Source organism: Acomys minous (genome assembly GCF_964271855.1).
Source record: "Acomys minous genome assembly, chromosome: 8".
Taxonomy (NCBI): domain Eukaryota; kingdom Metazoa; phylum Chordata; class Mammalia; order Rodentia; family Muridae; genus Acomys; species Acomys minous.
Genome location: NC_140489.1, coordinates 10,458,519 through 10,475,122, shown reverse-complemented (window position 1 = coordinate 10,475,122; position 16,604 = coordinate 10,458,519). Strand labels below are relative to the sequence as shown.

At 49.1% G+C, this 16,604-nt stretch overlaps 1 long non-coding RNA gene across 7 annotated transcripts in view; it reads left to right on the top strand.

The window, feature by feature from the left end:
• The window catches only part of LOC311603596, a 32,658-nt gene that overhangs the window by 13,812 nt on the left and 2,242 nt on the right, over nucleotides 1-16,604 (top strand). For 4 of the 7 annotated variants that reach the window (XR_014781163.1, XR_014781164.1, XR_014781165.1 and 1 more), the window contains exons 6-7: nucleotides 4,723-4,806; nucleotides 5,080-15,432. This is a non-coding gene — a long non-coding RNA (uncharacterized lncRNA). Of the gene's footprint in view, nucleotides 1-4,722; nucleotides 4,807-5,079; nucleotides 15,433-16,604 lie in introns of those variants that run through there. The other 3 variants (XR_014781161.1, XR_014781162.1, XR_014781160.1) reach the window with 3 other exon arrangements.

The following is a 16,604-nucleotide window of genomic DNA, read 5'->3' as shown; positions in this document are numbered from 1 at the left end:
TCTCTCTCTCTCTGTCTCTCTCTCTCTCTGTGTGTGTGTGTGTGTGTGTGTGTGTGTGTGTGTGTGTGTTTGTTTGACGTAGGAGCAGACCCTTGTAGTATAATGACCCATGTAGCCAGCTATCCACAGTCTGACCCCTGGGGATCCTGGAGCTTGTCCTTCCCAGGGCTAGATGTGTGTATGGCTCTTGGGATAGAGGGATAAGATCTATAGGCAAGAATTTGATCATACTGGGCCCAAAGCCCAAAAGATGTGTTAGAGACAGAGTGGGGCCAAGGGATAGTCCAGAGTGGAAAGTTGGGGGAAAAGGAGAGTGGAAGGGCCAAAGAGTGAGCACATGTCTTCACTGGCCACCAGGGACCACAGCTGTGTGGCCCTTTTGCCTTCCAGTACTTTCTCTGGATCATCCTGTACGTGGGTAGACAGTAATCCCTCCAAGGTTAGGAAACTGGAGGTGGGGGGGTCTCAATTTGGATTGGGGCGTGGTGGGTGTGTATGGTTAGGAACAAGGAGAGGAAAGAAGTCAGAGTGACCTCCCCTGCCAGGGGTTGCTCCACTACTGCCCTAAACTGGCTCCAGGCAAAGATCCCTCCCTGCCAGGAGGAGGCTTGGTTCTCAGTCATGACCAGTGACTTTGTGACTGATGGTTTCTGAGCCTCAGTTTCTCTGTCTGTAAAATGAGACCAGGACCTAACTGTTCCCATTCTGTAATTAGAAACAGCCCCTGTTTAAGCAGAGGAGGGAATGCAGAGGTCTGTGACTGTCCCCTTTGGGACTCCATTAGCTTTCTGGTAAGAGCACCTTTTTACTCCTTGACATTGTCAGGTGGTCAAAGGACAGAGCATGGAGTGTGTTCTTGGGTGCAGGGTAGACAGCGACCTTCCAGTATCTGAACGCAGTGCCTTGGTACCCCTGCCTGTGGGGTTGTAACCTCAGCCTCTGCCTTCAGCCCTCAGGGTCATCATGTGTCTCCGTTCTTAATATGGGGAGTGCAGGCCTGTAGTCATCTGAGGCCTTCGGAGTCCCAGTGCACAAGTGTTGGTGTTTCGATTGATAAAAAGAAAATGAGATGATAGGATGCCAGGCAGAATAGGGTCCGTGTTGGCCTCATGTCTATTGCCTACTCTTTTAGAGATGACGGGGCTGGAGAGTCCAAACTTTCAAAGTCCCACTCCAGCTGGCTGCGGCCCTGGGTGAGGGCTGCTGATTGCCAGTCCCTCAGTGACCCTCATGGTCAGCGTGTCTCAGACCTTAGCTAGTTCCTCAATGACAGCCTTTGGAGATCACAGGTCTTAGTGCAGACCAGAGGCAGGTCCCTAGGGCTGCCCTATGTGCTTTGGTGAAGGGATTGCTTGTTACAGGGAATTATTCAAACAAACATGCCACGGGCCAAGCTGGGAAACCCTTTTTGGGCCAGAGAGCAACCTTTGTATAATGAGACTAGACCCATGACTTCCCTGCCAGGAGGGTGTGTCCCAGTGGTGTTGTCCCAAGTGGGTCACTGTCCACCCTTTGGTCAAGAGGCACTTGGCATCACCCTTGTTGGCATCCTGGCCCACTCAGGGAAGAATTTGCAGAAGCCACCAAGATGCCAACTTGTAAAAAAAAGTGAGTGGTACCCACCCGCTGCCACCCACTTGTGTACTCGTCTCTGTCTCTGGGCCTCAGCGTGGTAATCAGGAGCTCACAGGCCTTTTCTGGCAGTCTGCACCCGTTATTTCCATGGTGGGCTGAAGCTTTTGTTTTCTGACCTTGGTTGCTACAATACCTGCGAGCTGAAATGAGGAATCAAAAAATTGCCAGCTTCAATTAGACTGGCAGACTGTGTTCCCAAGGCTGCCTCAGCCTCTATCCATTAAGGGTAAACATGTAGCAAATAGGTCCTAATTCTCTCTAATTGCCCACTCCTGAAGCAAAGAGGTGAAATTCCAGGAAGAGGTACATATAAACATCCTCTGAAACCCGACCAGCGAAAATTAGAGGGCTGATGGGGGCCCCGGCGCAGAGAACGGGACATGGTTTCAAAAGATGTCCCAATTACCTCCCCCATTTTCATAAATGGGCCCGTAATGTCCAGGGCCTGGGTCTCAACAAAGGCACAGGAAATGAGCTCTGCAAAGAGCTTGCATTTGTCAGGGGAACTTGCGAGAGGGTAGTATTTTCTCAACAGGTAGGAAGCAGGCAAGGCTGATCATTTGTGTAACTGCAGACTCTATCTTGAAATCAACATTTCAGTAAAAATAGTCCTTTGGCACTTTTCCCCCCCCTGTGTTTGAAACATCAGTAAGATATTTGTACCAAAGACAAGCTAGATCAGTTAGGTCTGGTGTGCCTCTGGAAGAGAGAAACTTAAAAAGCAACAACAACCAAAAACAAAAACAAAAACAAAACAGACAAACAAACAAACAAAAAACCCACTCAAGATGCACAGCTAGAATGTTCTACTTCTGCTGAGCCATGGGGCTGCACTAAGTGCCGTGCACTTTATATGTGTGTCGTGAGCTCAGTGCATGCACTTACAAGCTTTTCCATCAAGTACATGTTTCCTGCGGACTCTATAAGGTCTTGTTTCTCCCTTTGGCTCTAGACAGTGACTCATCTCTGCAGCTTTTCTGACATTTGTTAAGATTCCAGCCCCGCACTGCGTCATTAATACCTCATGACAGACCTGGAGCCGGTACACGCAGCTTTTAAACCAAGGCACGACTTTGCTAGGGTTATATGCTAGTGTAGCAGCCTGGGGTCTGCACGCCGAGTTCATTAAGGAGAGTCAGGAGCACTGAGGGTCCACAGGGGCCTGGAGAGAGGCAGGAAAAAACCCAGATGCCCTGGGCTGCTTCTGATTACTGCACTGCCATTAAAAACAAAATCGACGACAACAGAAGCAGCAGAGCAAAGGCCCCAGCTCATGTTCCTGCAAGAAAGCAACAGCGTCTTTGGTCTTGCTGTGTGTTCTTGGTCTGGAGTCTCGCTGTCACCTAAGGGACCACGGTTATGATGAGTGGCCACCCTAGCCATGCGGGGCTCCTGAGGAGAGGGTTGTTCAGTGGTCCTGAGCTATTGGATAAGCAGATAACTGCTCCCCTCCCCCCCAGGGCACCCAAATCTTCTGGTTGTCCTGTGAACACTTGTTTTTAAGTCAGTGTTGTGTTTGGGGAGCACAGGCCAGAGAAGGGTTGGGAATAAGAAATGTGTCCTCACTGTGCCCTGGCAGGGTTTGGGGTGCCTCAGCCAGAGACCTATCTGAGAATGGAAGGTACCAGTGGGAGAATCTGTCTATGGGCAGTAAGGGGAAGGGTAGGGTAAAAGTAAGGGCAGGGTAAGAGTTCTTGGAAGGCCAGCAGCACAGGGGTCTGGCAGGTTGCGCTAGATGTTTCCTAGGTCTTGTGTTTTTTGTATCCCAGTCTGATCTCCCTGAGCCCCGGCCACACTCACGTCCCCTCGTTGTCATTTTCCCAGGAGCCCCCAGCCTCCCCATTCACCTCTCTGGGTCACTTGCTTTCATGTATCTCACTTAACGACAATCCCCAGGACAGCCTAGGGTACAGGGAGAAACTCTGTCACCAAAAACTGAAAACCAAAGCAAAAAAAAAAAAAAAAAAGAGTGCCCAAGGGGTTTGGCACAGACCCTAGCATTTTCCTGCTTGCATCCTGACCCCCCACTTCTAGGCATGGCAGACACCCCTTGGCCACATTATTTCACCTTTACCAGAAGCTAAAATCAACTCATTTAAAACATGTTGCTGAGTGCTTACCTAGCGTGGAAGGAGCCTTACAGCTCAGTCCTCAGCACCCCATAGAAGCATGTGTGGTGGCACCTGCCTGTAAATCTCAGCACTTAAGGAAGGCAGAACAGGAAGGCCTGAAGCTCAAGGCCATTTTCTATGACATAGCAAGTTTGAAGCCTATTTCAGAAATAAAATTAAAATTAAGATTATACACAGTCGCACCTTCCCACTTCATTAGCATCCCGTGTTCATACAGTGTGTTTATTATCTGCCGTAGGACAATATTGACACGTGAATAGTAGAAAAAATCCATGCCACGAGGCTGGCTTTACGTTGTACTTTCTCCTGGCTTTGGTAACTGTCTAGTGATGTGAGTTTTTATGGAATATCTCACAGTGTGCTGGTATTCATCAGGGTTTTTTACACTCCTGTGACATGGTTAGCGCGGAGGTGGCTGTCCAGGTACCATAGAGGTCTTCTGTCATCCCGTGTGATATGTGTGCAGTGGTTGGTCAAGACTCTACCCACTGAAAAATCCTATGGTATAAGCACCATCCACATGCTGAATATGGCAGCACAGTCCTTTTTGTGGTCACCTGGTCTCTGTCCAGCTTTGGCTCATGCTGGCTCTTGTTGGTACCACCTGTGCCCTGCCTTCAAGGTGCCCCACTTAGGTATCAGTTTGCATCTTATAGGTGTAGTGGTCCTGAAGTTGTGCTTTCCACATAGCTGCTCTTAGCCCACCATGCAGTCTAGTGCCAGGGTCCTTGGTACCTGCTCCATCCCCACGTAGGCAGCTGGTAGAGTCTGAGCTGGAGTGAGTGGGTTGAACAGAGAGATGCTTGCTTCCGTGGATTTCACACTTGTTGCAGTTGACAGAGTCCCTGCTTTACGGCGTCCTTGCATCTTGCATAGGTGTCCCCCTCTGCCAGCCCCCTCCTCGTGCTGTCCCGGGTGGGGTGCTATCCTGTGACTGCAAGCTTTCTGATTCTAGCCAAAGTCATCACCCTGAACCCTGCGTGGGACCCTGGACACACGGACACGGACACAGGCCCTCAGGACCCTCCAACTGTAAATTGTAAGTGCCTAGAGTACAGCGTGCACACTGATGGGGCGGGGGCTAGGCTCCAAAGTGTCAGGCGAGCTGCAGCCTGTGCAGATGGGGGCGGCGGGGGGGGGGGGGGGTTGCCCAGTGAGCCAAGTCGAGGGCTGGCCTGGTGCTTGTGTTGTAAGATGGGTGCCTCCATCTGCCCTGTGTTGTCTCTGTCTCAAAAGAATTCTATAGGCAGCTTCAAGTGTGGGACCCCAAAAGAATTTCTTCTTTTCCAAATGAATGGGCCTTTCATTGCAGACTCTCCCTCTGGCTCTTGTACTAACTAGGATGGAAGCGCCCTTGTGAGTTGGGGCCTTCAAAGGGCTGAGGAGAAAATGCAGACGGAGGGACCAGCGTCTCAAATAGGCTTCAAGCCTCCATGACCTGAGCTCACCCCCTGGAAATGTCTGGAAAACATAATGGGCAGGTTTTCTGTCTTCAAAGTTTCCATCTAAACCTCTTCAAGTTCCTTATTGTTTAGGGCTGAGACACTTGGGGACGGTCATGGGGACTTTCTTTTGTATCTGTCTTGAAAGGCCAAAATATTTTTATATTGCTGTAGACAAAGCCACCTATTTACAAATGAACTCTGTCCCGTCGTTTCCCACCAGGAAGACCGTACTATGTTTGTCTCTCTCTGTATTCTGGGGTCTTGAAACAGGTTTCTCATGGGGATGGCCATTCACTGGGGCCCAGAGGGGCAGAAGGGGAAGTCTCTACCCTGCCAAGGGGTCTGGGGAGGGGGGGGGGCGGGGACAGCCTTGGATCTGGCCCTTGTATGTCTAGGGGTGAACCCTGGGAGAGTTGGGTGATAAAAGAACATTTGCTGTGTTTGCCCCACATCTGCCATTTGTGTGTGTTTCTGGGCTGCAGGTTTGCATACTTTGGTGGTTAACATGGTGGTGGGAAGTAGGAAGGGGCCAAGAGGGCACGGGTGCTCCGGTTTTCTTGTTGTGAGTCTGTTTCACTGGTGTGTGTTACACTACATAATAAATGTTTAGACGGATGAATGAAAGAAGCATGCAGGGTGTAAAGAAACAAATAGGCATAGAAGCAAAGTGAGTACGACACGGCGGGGGTGTGTGTGTGTTATACTCAGCCGGTCCTCTGTGTCTTTGGTACCCAGACCATCCACCTATTAATTAGTTAGCTGCTGGATTGATAGGTATATATAGGGCCACATATGAACTGGTATTGGGTCATTATGGGCCTAAGAAAATTTTTAATTAAAGAAGAAATCCTAAATAAAACTCTAAATAAAAGAAGGAAGGAGAAGTGGAACCTGTCTAAATCAACACTAAAGTTTTGGGGCCCCTTAATATGAACAGATGGATGATGATGTGACCAAAAATAAATAAAATTAAATTAAGCAAAATGCCTTAAAATATATGAGGGGATGTGTGACCATGCAAAGAGAGCCCAGCTAGGTTAGTAGCAGGGTGTTAGTGGTTAGTTAATCTTGTCCCGGCTCCTCAGTGCCAAGGGGACGAGAGAGAGAGCAAGTGAGAAAGCTAGGACACGCAGAGTGCTGTAACAAGACAGAGTGAGGGACAGTCTAGAAAGAATGGAAAAGAGAAGTCCATGAAACAGACAGATGAGTCTGTCTAGCTTCATGGGAGGGTTAAGCTAAGGTTCAAAGTGTAGTAGCAGAGGCTTGGATGGTAACAGAGAAAGAAAGCAGGAAGGAGGAAGGGATGGTAGGCATGAATGTGCAATGAGAGGAAGAGATGGGAGCTGATGGCTGTAGAGGGGCGTTTGCAGGTGCAGCTGAGAAAGCCTGAAGAGAGGTAACAGTGCTCTTGCAGATAGGTAGATGAATACAGGCAGAAGACAGAGCCCTGCTAGGAGACAGGATGAAAGGCTGTGTCAGCGACTGGTTAATTCCCATCTGTGCTTCTGAGATGGACAATGACCCACCTGACCAAGAGACCTTTCAGGCATCAATATGTCAGGGGAGGCCCTCAATGGGGCAGTGGAGGGGAGGCCCATTAATAGCAGATTATGATGTATCCAATTAGGTGCACCTGCCCTCTGGAAGTGTAGAAACCAGCATTGAAAAGAGGGGGGAAAAAAAAAAAGACTGAATGGATGCCCGAGTGCGGGGAGAATGAATGAATGAGGAAAGAAAAGATTTGCATTCACTCTGAGGGGGAGGGTGCTGCAGAGCCCCAGGGTCATCTGATCTCCCAGAGAATAAAAGAGTGAGAGTGATAGAAAGTAACAATAAGATGGGGAAGAGTGAAAAGAAGTGCGGAAGATAATAAGCAGGACAATTAAGTCTAGGAGAGGGGCTTGTTTAACACAAGTCATCCATATTAATTCAAAAATTGAGGCCCTGGGCTGGGGTGGAGCTCAGGAGTGGAGATGTCGCCTAGCATTGTATGTGCCCAGCTCTGGGTTCAATCTCCGCCTGCAGAACACACGCAGGAAACAGGATGACGGCCCCGAGGTTGTAAATATTGTTGTTGTTGTTATTGATGATGATGGCGGTGGAACAAAGAACTAGATAAATTGGAAGGCGGAGAAAAGGAAAGACGTAGAAAAAAAATTTAGATGAACATAGGAGAAAAAAAATGCAGTTCTTAGACAAGTATGTAAGTGTGACGAATACATATTATCTGGCGAGTGAGTTAAGTAGACGAGCAGAGAGTCACGCATGAAAGAGCAAATATTCAAGTTTACGAGCAACTATGAAAGGACGAACAAGAAATCTAGAGATTTAGTAAAATCACCACTGCACTCAAGCTGTGTGCAAGGGAGACAAAGGAAGACACAAGGAGTACAGAAAAGAGACAGACAGACAGACAGATAGACACAGTGAAAGGGTTGAGGATATAACTGAATACACATGGAGACATGTGCCCGAGAGGGTCATACAGGGATGAGAGAGAGAGAGAGAGAGAGAGAGAGAGAGAGAGAGAGAGAGAGAGAGAGAGAGAGCGCAGCAAGAATTATGATTAATTCAAAACTGGGCTCTTGAGATAGCTAACCATCTCCTGAACCAAAGCGTCAAGCACAAGGAATCAAAGAACAAAAGAGCTGCAGGCAGACCCATGTGGAGAAGGCTTGGGACCCTCAGATCGCGCTTAATCTAAATCTGTGCACCTGAGGTCCATAAATAAAAGAATAAATATTGAAATAAAAGAGTGACAGAAAGAATGAATGGACGCACGAATGACTGAATTAGAAATGGAAATGGCTAGAGCAGCCAGGAAAGAGTTGCCCAAGGGAGTTTCGCTCATCTTACGCTGAGCACCTGAGGTCCCTTAGTGAGGAAATGCAAGGGAGAAGGGGAGAAGGCAAAAGTCACAACAAGAGAAAATGAAAGAGGACGAAGCGAGGAAGTAGTAAAGAGAGGAAGCGGTATGTGGGTGCCTCCTAAGAGAAAGATCCCAGAGGATTAGCAACGAGGGTCTCATTAATCCTAAAGATCGATGAGGTAATCCAGACCCAGGTTCTTATGGAGAGGGAGAATGGAGAGAATTAAAAATAAAAGATGCAAAAAGGAGAGAAAGATAATAAAACAAGCAACATGATAAATGGGTAATTAACAGAGGCTGTCTGGACAGAAATAGTAATGAGTTCCCATGCATAGTCCTTAAATAGATAAATACATTACACCTTTCAGAGAATGCGTGAAAAATCGAAGAACGCTATGGCCCCCAAACAGGGCTGCACTTTCCCTTGCTGTAATAAAACACATACAGTGGAGGGCCATAAATAACAGCAAATACTTAAGTGTAAAAGGTGACCAGACATGAAGAAGAAGACTGCAAGCACAGATACGCGAGGGAGGTGATGTTTGTCTTACACGTGGGATCTTTGACTAATACAATTATGTTCACAGGAAATTAATAGTTAAAAAAAAAAAAAAGAACCCAACTAAGGCAGCAGAAAGACAAGGAAGGGAATAGAAGTGTGAGAGACAGCGTGAAGGCTCGAGGTGGGCTGGGTATGCCTTCTTCTATTCTGCACACCCCGGGCTTATAAAAAACGAGACTGTCAGGCGTAGAGAGAGCTGAAATATGGGGGGTGGGGGGGGGACAGGAAAGGAATGAAAGCAGCCTGGGTAGAAAAAAAAAAAAAAGAAGAAGAAGAAGAGGGCTTTGCAAAGAGAGGGCTTCTAAGATCTGAGACTATAGTTCATTGATGTCCCCGAAGTAATCAAGTCTTAATGAATGCTTTTGTGAATGAAGGGAAGATGGCAGGCATCTACAAGGACAAGAAGTAAGGCAGGGAGGAGGTGGAAGAGAGGGAGAAGTTTGCGTGTGCTCTATGTTGACTGAGATTGCTAATGGAGAGCTATTGGCCCACTACAAGCTGCTTCCACACAGCCTACTGGTTGGGAGCAGCTAGCTGAGAAGGACCCTAGCCTTGGGCCATGCTGCCGTCCCGTGGTAGTGGACCATCCTCATTGCCAGTTCCTGGTTGCGTGGGCCATTTCACTCTGTCTGTCCCATTTTCAGCCCAAGGACACATGCCTGCACTGTGACCTATTCACATATATGGATAGAGGGCTCAGGCTCAGGCCCAGGCCCTGTAGGCTGTTGCATGAATAAGGAGTGCTAAGCCCAGTGGGTATCTTGACCCATCTCTTGGAAAGGATCTCTTGTGAGCCTGCTTGCTAGGGGGCTTTGCCAACCAAAAGGCAGGAAGAGGTCAGAGGGCAGGAGGCCTTACCTGCTGCATAACATCTTGGGTTTGAGCCACATCCAAGGTCTGGTGCAGGGAAAACAGGGGTGACCTGGAAGTCCAGGGGCCGAGGAGCCCAGGACAAAGCACCTGGGTTCTTGCTTTTGCAGCTCTCTGAGCTCAAGCTTATGTCAGCTCAGGGCTCTAGGCATGTGTAACTCAGCCTGAGCTCTCAGACATGATCCTGGGTCCCAGCCCCTAGACATGCCACCCCTGGAGCCTGTTTCAAGGCCCTTCTTCCCAGAATGTTTAAAGATGATGTATTCTGTAACCACTAAAAAGCATGTTGTACTGTCTTCTTACTTACCCCCATGGACCACTGGGGGAGTCACGGAGAGCTGTTTATTCTGGTGTCCCCCTTCTGTCCAGTTTTCTTTCTCTGTTGTGGACAAGATTTGTACGGTTGTGTGTTGCGTGCTTGTGTCTGTCCATTAAAAAACAGTCACAGTCCCCCCCCTTGACTTCTCAATTCTTACTGGGGACATTAAAAGAAAAAAGAAAAAGACAAAGATCTTACTAAGTGCCCAGGCAGAAGGAGAGTAGCTTGGCTGGATCCAGGGAGCATGTGCAGACCCGAGAGCAGGGTGGACAGATGGGTTTTAGCAGGGAGGGGGTGGCTGTTAGTGACAGCCATGTCTAGATCCAATAAAAAGATAGCATGGCAGGTTGGGGCGGGTGAGGCTGCTGAGACACCAGCAAGGGATAGTGGTCCCAGGATGATGGATGTCCCTCAAGTCTTTAGGATTTGTAGGCAGGGTGTGCTGGAGTGAGCTGGCTGAAGATGGAAGATGGGCACTCCCTCCCCTTCTAGCTTTATTGCTTCTTAGTGTAGGCCCTGGATAGATGGCAACAGCCTCCGCTCGTGGAAGACACGGACTTCCCGTGTCCGAAGCCACCTTCTGTGCCCCCAGCACCACGTGTCTGGGCCACGTGAGCAACGCCACGTGGGCCTGACGTGGAGCTGGGGCCGCAGGGGTCTGCTGGCCTCCTCTTTCAGAATCTGGGGCTCCAGGCTCTGCCTCGGCGTTTATCATCCCTGGGACACCTGCTCACCTGGCTCCTGAAGATTGTCCGGCAAGCCTGAGTGACCCTGTGAGATCAGAGGGGCAGGTGGAGATGCTCAGAAGAAAAAGGGCCAGAAGAGTCTTTGCATGGGACTCACACGCAGGTGTTTAGAGTCAGGCAAGGCTGTAAGATGGCAGGTGCAGGGGTTTGGTGGGGAGGAGAATACAAGCTACGGGAGGGAAGCCAGTGGGGCCGCATGGGGTAGGGTTCTAGCTGGTCCCTGTCTCAATACTCATGGCAGAAGATTGGAGGAGGTGACCTTGGGTCAGTGGGACCCAATCATGAGGGCGTGGGTAGGTGACTCTGCTGTGTCACCCTGGACATAAGGAAGGGTAGACCCAGCTGTTTGGATCTAGTGTAGGGGTTCTGAGAGTCACAGTAGGGTTCCCCGGGATATGTGGAGGGAGGGTGGTCTGCATGTGTTCCCATGTTGGGATCCCAGCACCTCTGCCTGCTCAGGGCCATCTTAGACTTAGTTCTTTCACATAAAACAATGCAAAATTTGTCTTTTGGTTGACACGTGCACTACACAAAGTCCTTTTTCTGATGATACTGGGACCTACAGCTCTCCTTGGTTTCCCCACAACTTGCAAACCCATCCTTGGGGCAGGTGGACCAAAGCCCCTGGTGTTTGGTGAGGTGAAGGTTTTGATGTAAAGATGTGTGACTCAGAGCAGAGGAAAACATGCCCCACTCTACCCTTCATGTGCTCCATTTTTTTGTCCTGTCTTCCGAATTTTTGTCTTATGAGCACAGCTTTTTTTTTTCTTTTAATGAACATCCTTTTTTTTTTTTTTAAATAAAGCCCCATTGGCATTGTTTACTTTTAGTTGTTGCTTCCTGTCTGTTGCCATCAACGTCTTGTTGTCCATGTTTCCTTTACTCCATAGTCTCTCTCACCTGCTTGTGTTTCCACTGAATGGCTGTGGCATCATCTACTCATGTGACTGTGGCTGGTGCATGCTCATCTCCTTTTTCACATTACAAATACCATCTCAACCAGTGGCTTTGCATGACCATCTTCTCCAGCCATCCCTAGCACATCTGCACATCTAATTCTTACCATGGCCTTTCCCCGACCCCACCCATGGTGCTTTCTTCTGCTAGACTGTGAGCCCACCCAGGGCAAGGAGCTTGTGGAGCTGAGTTCCGTATCTCTTGTAGGATGTATGTGAATGTTTGTTGTGTGTGTGCAGAAGGGTGGATAGGTACGAATGACAAGGGTGTTTGAGCGGTTGGCAGGCAGATGACTGGATTAGTGAGTGGATGAATGAATGAATGGGTTCTCTGTGTTTGAACTTCCTGGATGAAAGGTTAGGGGTGTCTGTATGGCTGTTGATTGAGTTCAGGAGGCTTTACAGTATTTTATCATGCCATTGATGTATTTGTACTTAAGGTGATCTATTAGTGTTTAAGATATCTGCTAATTTTTCCCTCTGTTAAAAATGCTTCCGCATGTGTTTTAAAAACCTATTCTAATTACTAACGAAGGCCGAATACTTTCCACACATGTTTGTTAACAAACTGTATCTTATCTTCTGTGAACTGTTTGTCCAAGTCCAGGGGGTCATGGCTTCTTACGTATATTGGTCAAGGATGTCCTTAGGTTAGGCAAGGGCCTTTTATCTCTGGTGGCGACCCTGTCAGGAGAGGGCCATTCTCAAACATTTACAGAATAGTGTGGGAGGACCAGCTGACCTTCCGGGTCAGTCTGACTTTAGAATTTACTTTCCCTGGGAAATGGGAGGGGTAATATCTTTCACCAGCAGGTAGGGGACGTTTTTAGGCTTGCATCAAGGTACACCATGCCTTTACAGTTTATGGACTCTGACCTGTTCCATGTACCTCTTGTGCTTTGGCAGCCTTCCATCTTGTCTTCCTCAGTGATGGACAACATAGCCGCCTATGCTCGTATTCTAGGTGTGTAGACCATGGAACCAGTTGTCATAGGAACTGGTTCTTAGTGTTCTGTCATGCATCTGCACACATCCCTTAGCTCTGGCCTGCATTTGTGCCTCAGTGGCCGTTGTGGCCTTTTCGTAATGGATGGGAAATTCAGTCCAGGACTGATATGAAACTGCCTCAGGTTTAGTCCTGGGAGCAAGGCCATCCTGGGGTCTCTGCTCTTCCCTTCACCTCGTTACAGGGTAGTTACTGCCATTTGGGTAGGGAGTGTGTGTACTCAAGGAGAGCTCATCCCTGCCTTCCAGAACATCCTCCCACCCCTCTACTATAGCACTTAGCGTGTCTGCCTGTATTCAACCCTCTCACCCCATGCTTATCTCAACATAAAGCTTGGGAAGCCAGTGGTGATTTTCAACATGACTTTAATTCTTCCACCCACCCACCCATCCATCCACCACCCACCCACCCATCCATCCATCCACCCACCCATCCATCCACCACCCACCCATCCATCCACCACCCACCCACCCATCCATCCATCCACCCACCCATCCATCCACCACCCACCCACCCATCCATGCATCCACCCATCCATCCATCCATCAATCCACCCATCCATGCATCTATCCACCCACCCACCCATCCATTCACCCACGTTTCCATCTACCAACTCACTCAGCCATCCACCCATCCATTTACCCACCCACCCACTCATCCATCCATCCATCTATCCATCCATCCATGCATTGGGCCTCCATCACTTGACCTGGTGCTTTGAGCCCCTCCCTCTCCTGAAAGCAAACCTTTTCACCTTGGGCAAGCTGTGTGGCACCATGGGCTGTGGTCATGAAGCAACACCCCCTTCCGTAGTCCCCAACTCCTAGGTCACGAGCACGTCCCAGCTGGATCCCATCACCACAGCTTTTTCTCCATGACGCTTCTCACACATCACACACCTGTACCTTGATCCAGGAGGTTGGCCTCGCTTACCATAAGCAGAGCTGCCTCCTCGGGCTTCACCCTGCCTGGTGCATGGTCCCTGTCATGAGCTTTGCCTTCAGCCTTGCAATTTACCCCACCAGATGGCAGTGGTTGTAACTCATGTGCGTGTTCTTTCACCCTTTCATTCATTCTCTTACAGTCTGCAAGCATCTTTAAAAATTAGCTAGTGCTATACTAGAGCCGGCCCACCGGGACACGTTCCACCACTGCCCTTGGAAAGAAAAGATAGGGACATTGGTAAAGAAGCCATGTTTGTGTGTCTAATAAGGCGAGCTCCTTGATTTCAATTCAGACTTAAGGTCTGAGTTCTATTGCAAGCTTGATTGCTCTCTCCAACTTTGTTCCTCACAAAACTAGGTTGATTAATAATCAGCAAACTGTGTTCTCTGGGTGCTCAAAAATCATAGCTCAGATCCTTAAGAGGCCCAATGGGGAGTGGACGAAGCACTGAATAGCAAGCTCTGGCTGCGAGCAGGCTTTCAAGTCTTTGAGACACCCTGATCTTCTGCAGGAACGATCTGAGAGTCATTCTGGTCACTTTTGAGCTCGGCTAATGCTCGGCTCCTTTTTAGACAAAATTGCAGGAGATGGTTGCTTGTACAGGTGACAGGGATTATACCCCAGGGTCCCTTCTGAACAATCCATTCACAGACCAGGGTAGGCAAGGCACAGGGCACTTTGTAAAACCCTGTGCTCAGCCCCGTGTATTTGAGGGGGTCCCAAGCCAGGGGAGACCTTCCTCCAGCATTTCTGCTGTGGAGGGGTAGAGGCACAGGCCTCTTCTAAATTCCGTGTCTCACACCAGAGTGAGTAGATATCGGTAAAGCCAGGACCTGGAGCTGGACAAATTGTGTAATGATCTTATCTGAGAACTTGAGGCTGTCTACTTTGGTGGTGGGGACTATGGTGCCCACCACTCAGGGCTGTTGTGAAGCTTGCTGTAACTGGACACTTCTGACTGTGACTCTAGAAGGCAGTGTATGTGTCCCTGGGGGTGTGCCAGAGCAGTGGGAACCCTTGCTCTGGGGTGGGGGTAGCCTTGCTCCAGGATGGTTTGGTTTTGTTTCTGATCAAAGGGTAAATGCTAAATTGGTGTGTTATTTTCATGCAGACTAGGGACTTTCACACCATGGGTAGGGGGACTCTTTAGGTAGTACCTCTGCCCTCCCTCCCCCCTCGGACACATCCACACCCACCTCTTCGAGAGGTTGGGGGTGCCTCTAGTTCTCTGACTGAGGACCATGCCCCTGAGTCAGGCCTGTATATAGCACCTAGTTATATCCCTTTCCAAAAGGCTCTACCCAGGAGAGTATTTGGCACGGTCTGCCAGACACCACTGTCCCTTTCTCAGTGTCTTCCCTCCCACTAACATCAGGCCACACTGCCTGGCCTCTAGTGCTTATCACAGTGCCTGGCCAGGGGTAGGGGCCCACTTAGCTTCCTCAGTTGTGTCTGAGTAGACAGATGGGGCTGATGTTTGTGATCTCATAGAGAGGGTTGTAATGGAGAATGTATTGGAATGCACATCAAATGATCTCATTGTATTTCTCTCTTTCCTAACCTGTTAACTAACCACTGTTGTGTTGTAGTGGACTTTTGCACAGTATCTCGTTGTTTTACGTGCTAAGTAAAGGACCTTCCACTTTCCGGTGAGAGTCTTTTTTCTTTTAGAATTTACCCAGGTGTCATCTGGCAGGGCCACTGAACTGTATGAGTCTCTCTACTCCTCTGGCTCATGGTCTTTTTTTTTTTTTTCTTCTCTCTCAGGTGTGTGTCACTAGAAAGCCTACCTCACAGGGTTGTTGTGAGGGACAAGGGCTAAGCCACGATAAAAGTGTGATGTACAGGCTGGCTGTCACCAGAATGGTGGCCTGATGGGGTTGGCTTAAACTCATGAGCTATGTCGTCGTCAGTAGTCACTGAATAAAGAGCCAGTGTGGACTTTAAGCTGAGGTCGTATTTCCAACAGTTGATGCAGTGTGCAAAGTGGGCTGTTAGTGGCTGGCTGTGTGGTCTAGGCTAAATGCTCGTGTGGCTCATACATGCTGGCGCCTACATTCCTCTGTGGTTCCCCACCCGTCCCGTACCATCATGGTGTTGCTGCTGGTGCTGTTGCTGCTGCTGCTGCTGCTGCTTATGGGCACAGGCAAAAGCAGGCTTGCCCACTGTGCTTTTGGGTACTATGAAGGGTGATGTGTCCTGGGAAATGCTTCTGCAAGCTTGTGTCTCTGTGTGTGAATATATGCCCCTGGGCCAGTGGCAGGAACCAAGGGTCAATAGACAGGCTTTGAAGTAATGGCACCTTTGAGGCCTTTTTGATGCCTTCTTCCACTCTTAGCTGATCGGCTTGTGTGGCTTGATCTCCTTCCTCCCTCCCCATTCTTCCCCTGCCAGGAGATGTGTAAATTTAGTTTCCCCTATATCCAACCCAGCTTAGGTCTCATATGCACACTTCCCTGCTGTCCTCAGCATGGTCCCATTTTGTAGATGGGCACAGTATTCACAGTCCTGTGTGAATAAATCTTTCCGCTCCACCAAACAAAGCCTCAGTAAGCCACGTTTCTCAGGTTCACCCCTGTCTGGCCCTGGCATGCACTCACAATGGTCTCTATGCCACAGGTACCCCACTGTCCACCTACTAGTTTCCTGGTAGGGTGAGGCACGAAGGGAGGAGTGGGGAGGCCGCATCCTTCCAGGTCTCCTGGTCCCACAGTGGCCTGGTCATCTGGCTGGGATCTTGGCTCATTTCTTACTAGAGCCTTTCCTTGTTGTTGAATTCCATCCCCCACCCTGTCCAGTGTATCTGGGAGAGTAGAATTCTATGTATGTTCCCTCTCTCTCTCTGTCTCTGTCTCTGTCTCTCTGTCTCTGTCTCTGTCTCTCTCTCTCTGTCTCTCTGTCTCTGTCTCTGTCTCTCTCTCTCTCTCTCTCTCTGTCTGTCTCTCTCTCTCTCTCTCTCTGTCTCTCTCTCTCTCTCTGTCTCTGTCTCTGTCTCTGTCTCTCTCTCTGTCTCTGTCTCTGTCTCTCTGTCTCTGTCTCTGTCTCTCTGTCTCTGTCTCTCTCTTCTCTCTCTTCTCTCTCTCTCTCTCTCTCTCTCTCTCTCTCTCTCTGTCTCTGTC